Here is a 5,235-nt window from a genome sequence, read left to right on the forward strand (position 1 = left end):
ATCACAGGAGTGCAGCTCCCCAGCAGCACTCTGCTTTCTTCCCTTCTTGCGCAGCACACCGAGCTCAGCCTCCTAGAGAAGTGAGCATTGCTTGCAATATGGAATGGGGGTCAGTAATACTTCACATTCCTAGACTGTGAACAGGGACTGTGACAAATGTTGGAGAATCAAAATGTGTCTGTGAAAGTCTATTGTAAAATGCCATATGTTGTATGTATTTGCTCAGGAACACACAGTAAGCATCTACTATGGGGCAGGCAGTGTTGGCTTCCATGATTTTATCTTTATGGCAGTTCTGCAAAATGGCTGTGTCCCTATTTTATAGATGAAAAAATCAAGACTCAGAGAAGTCATGTGACTGACCCAAACGGGTGTCACAGTCTGTAATCAAATCCACGAATTTGATTACCCAGCTGGTGTGGTAAAAAGGGAAGTGTTTAAGATCTCTGGTCTTGGCCCAGCGTGGTGGCTCATGCCTGTAATCCCAGCACTTGGGGAGGTGGATTGCTTGAGCTCAGGGGTTTGAAACCAGCCTGAGCAAGAGTGAGAACCTGTCTCTACTAAAAATAGAAAAATTAGCCAGGTGTTGTGGTAGGTGCCTGTAGTCCCAGCTACTTGGGAGGCTGAGGCAAAAGAATCCCTTAAGCCCAAGAGTTTGAGGTGAATTATGATGCCCCAGCACTACACCAAGGGTGACAAAGTGAGACTCTGTCTAAGTAAGAAAGGAAGTAAGTAAACAAATAAATAAATAAAGCCTCCAATCTTGCTTTGTAGGTGAATTTTGAAGAATCAGCAAGATTTTTCCCAGTTTCCTCTCCTTATTGAAACCTGTTCTGCTTTCAAGGTCTAGTCCAAATGCAAAGAGCCTTCCCAGAGTCCTCCAGACTTAATCCTCTGGGCTCCCAAAACAAGTCACTTGTGTCTGTAATATTCACATCATTCTAACATGAGTCACAGTTAAATTTTACATTTCTGCCTCCCTCTTTTGGGACTTTTTGGACTTTCTGATTCCACTGTGCAGGACAAATAGGAGGTACCCATTAAAAATTTAATGAAATGAACTCAGCTATGGGCTCATGTGTATACCTATTCCAGGATTTATCTCTTAACATTCTTTCAAGTCATGGCCCCTGTGCCTAAGAAGTGAGTGATGAAGGAGTTGCTTGGTCTAAGGCAGTGGTCTCAACCTTCCTAATGCTGTGCCCCTTTAATACAGTTCCTGTGGGTTGCAACCCACAGGTTGCAAACCACTGATCTAAGGAGAATGGAAGGTGCTCAAGGACCTACAGGGGCTGGGCAGAAGTCAGAGTGGTGTTGGGAACTCTTCTCAAGACTCATGTCCATGCTCCAGGATAGTGGTCAGTGGAGCTAGGTGGAGGGCGGTCCTGTCTCTGCTACTAACTGGCCAGGAGTGAGGGCTGCTAGGGCACATCTCCACTCTCGGAGGATGGACTTTCTGTGTGTCACCACACTCCAGTCCTTCCAAGGGGCTCTCCTACATCCTTGACAGTACCTGGGGACAAGAAGGCCAAATCAAGAAATCAGGGTGGGAATGTGAGCAGGGATAAAAGGGTTCCTGGAAAGATGTCATCATGTAGGGTGTGGGTTTGTTTTCCACCAGTTCAGTGGCGCCTCCTCCATCTGTGTCTCGATTATGGAATTTCTCTGTCCCAAGCCACTCTGCCAAGCATATGATAAGATGGGTTTGTGTGTGTATGTTTCTTCTTTCCGTGTTGGAAAAACTCAGATATTCCAGGCAGATTTGTCAGCAGCTTTTTTCCCTTAGCCAGAAGGGAGGCTCCAAGCCACAGCCGCTTACATTCCAGTGCTAAGCCAGCTCTGTGCCCATCACTGTGGCAGGAAGCCATGGGCTGGGTTAGGACAGGCCACAGAGCAGAGTGGCCTGGATGGCATCACGGCCTGGATGGCATCACTGCGCCGGCTCAGCCCCCACCCCCATCTCTTCCTCTGTGTCTCTCTGTCCTGCTGCTCTCATTTCTGCTCCTCCTCCCCCCACCCTGCTCTTTCTCTCCTTTCCTCTCCAAATCTCTTCATCTCTCCCTCCCTCTCTTTTTCTCACTCTTCATTGCAAAGGGAATGGACCCACTGCTCCAAGCGGTAGTACTTCTGAGCTTCCGAGGAAAAGAGACTGAAGCTACTTCGGGTCATCCTGGCCCATCCCTTAACATCTCCCATTGGGGCTGCCTGATGACTGATCCTGTGTGAGATGGAGGGGAAAGCAGCCAGGAATTCCACCCTTCAAAAATTCAGTTTGGAAGTGAACCCTAAAATGACCAGTTGCCACAATCCTTTGAGGAGTGAGGCGGTTGAAGGAAAGCAAACAATGGTTCTAGTAGGAGGATGGCCTACTAGACCAGCTTCCCTGGCCTCAGTCAGGGCAGGACATGGGGTGGGGTCAGTGTACTATCTGCTGCTAATTGGGCTAAATTGGGCCATTCCCATGTGCTCTGAGGGACATTTACCAGCACTGCCTCAGTGTTATCAAACTTAAGCCTGTGTAGGAATCACCAGGGCAGCTCATCAACAATGCAGATTCCTGGACCACACCTTTGTGGATTGGATTCAGGAGTTGGGTGGGTCTTAGAATCTGGGTATTGAACCAGGACACAAGTCTCAAAAGAGGAAACTTCGTAGATTCTGAGAAAGAAACAGAAGGCTGGCCCTGCAGCACCAAGGCATGAAAAGAGCTGAATGTCCTCCCACGGGAGCAGGGGGGAGCTGGGGCACACCCCTGCACTCTTCCAGCCAGGCCCTCTCTAGCCTGAGCCAGCTTGTTTTAAGGACACACTTACTATGAATCTGAATGGCACGTGGACTCTTTCCAGATATTTGTGGCTGATAATGAGCCTCTAACCGAGCCTGTATGAGGCAAGAACTTCTGTCTTCTCTACCCACCCTGCATAGGGCCCTCACAACCCAGTGAGGTGGGGAAGGGTAGGGCATGGGCAGATGTGCATGGAACTAACATTATGTTTTAGCCACTTTATGGAAATGTCTAATCCATTCCTACTCATAACTTTCTACCCTCCATACAGACACCAAAAACTAGTATCTTTAAAATATCAGTTGGGCTTGACCTAAAACCTGTTGTGCTCCCCGGAGTAAAGCCCAGCTTCCCTAATGTGGCTTGCAAGGACCCTTGGGGGCTGGTTCCTCCCTTTCTGTGATACCAACTTTCTGCTTCAGTTTACTGTCCAGTAACACAGAAATATTTATACCAGGTAGTTTCTTCCTATCCCTGTGCCTCTGGTGTTCCCACCACCAGGAATATCTTCCATGCTTTCTCTGTTAGGTATCACTTGTTCACCCGCTAAGACTCCACTCTGGAATCACCTGCTCCCAAAGGCATTCCCTGACACCCGCTCAGCCTGACCTAATCATCCTCCTCTGTGATGATGGTGACTTAATACTACACTTGAGCTGTGCATTCCTATCATAGCACCCACTGTGTGATATTGAAGTTATCCGTTGACATGCCTGCCTTACCCCAGACAGGTGAGTTCCTCAGGAGCAGGCAACATGTCTCAGTCACCTGTGTCATCCTGGCACCTAGCGTGGGCCCTGGCACACCGTAGGTGCTTACTTAGTTCATGTCTGATGAGGTGAACAGGCTCTTTTTGTTTTCTCAGGGTTATATTAGGAATCACTGCATAGAATGAAGAAGGGCATTTAGAAGGTATTCAGATTCCTGAGCTCTTACAGGTTGTTCTGGTCATGGGCCTTGGTGGATCTCATTTCCTCCTGAGGTAGAATCAGAAGCTCAGTAGAACTTTGGTTTGGGGGAAGCACTCATGTCAGCAGCTCTACCCCACATGGAAACAAATGGAATCCTTGGCATATGTCCCTCACAACTCATGGGCTTTGCTCATGATGTCATTACAGCTGGATCATATCAGCTCCCAGAAATCTGCATTTGGCCTTCAGGGATCCCCTGGCTTTTCACTGAGCTCCATCAAGCATGTGGGATCCAGAACAGCTTCAGCTGCCAGGGAAAACCCACTGTGGGACTCCCCTGAAGGACCATTGATGAGTTGGAAGTGTGGGCCTGAAATTTATGGCAGCAGAGTCAACCAGAGGTGGCACAGTGCCCAGGGGGCATCAAGGCAGCAGCTGGCCCATGAGGCCCCTGGACTTGAACCCATGGGCTTAAGTGACTCCATGGACTTGAGGCCCAAATGACAATCATGAAGCCACTTAGGCAGCCTCCAGCTATCCTTCCCTGGGTCTTTTCCAGTAGCAGAGAAGATGTCAGCCTCCAGGACTCACCATCCCATACTTATGGGCATGCTGAGTCCACAGATGGAATAACCTCAGGATGAGGAGGCTCCCATGAAGATGGCCAGGAAGGATCTCTGGGATTATTTGGGGTCAAGTATCACGTCTTCATAACACTCATCTACCTTGTCTACTGGGGCTATTCTACTGTGTTTCTTTCCTCCTTTCTCCACCCCTACCTCGAGGCTAGATGGGTAGTCCACCTCTGATTTAAGGGACGGCTGGAGGTATTGCATGGGAAAGACTAAATTTGCAAGTAGTTTGAACAAATTGGAAGGTCTTGCCTGCCACTCTAACTTCTAGACAAAATGAGGGAATGCTTAAAACAACCTATAGTACTCAAACCCAATATTTAGGACACAGCCTAGGGTTTAAACAGTGGTAGGGATGGAAGAAAGGAGCAAACACTTAGATGGTGGGTTTGAGGTTAAAAACACAGACCTCTGACCAGCACAGTGGCTCACATCTGTAATCCCAGCACTGTGGGAGGCTGAGGTGGATCATTGGAGCTCAGGAATTTAAAACCAGCCTCAGGGAGAGAGAGACCCCATCTCTACTAAAAATAGAAAAATTACTGGATGTTGTAGCACACACCTGTGGTCCCAGCCAGTGGAGAGGCTGAGGCAGGAGGATCACTTGAACCCTGGAGTTTGGGGTTACTGTGGATGAAGCTGATGCCACAGCACTCTAGCCTGGGCAACTGAGTGACAATTCTATGAAGGAAGGAAGAAAGAAGGAAAGGAAGGAAGGAGGGAAGGAAGGAAGGAAGGAAGGAAGGAAGGAAGGAAGGAAGGAAGGAAGGAAGGAAGGAAGGAAAGGGAGAGAGAGAAAAGAAAAGAAAGAAAAGTTTAAAAGACCTTCTTTCTCCCTGAATTTCAGGTTCAGGGAGTTTAAAGTTTAAAGAGAGTCTCCCTTGCCTCACAGACATAGCCACAGAAG

Source organism: Nycticebus coucang, chromosome 10, assembly GCF_027406575.1.
Source record: "Nycticebus coucang isolate mNycCou1 chromosome 10, mNycCou1.pri, whole genome shotgun sequence".
Classification (NCBI taxonomy): domain Eukaryota; kingdom Metazoa; phylum Chordata; class Mammalia; order Primates; family Lorisidae; genus Nycticebus; species Nycticebus coucang.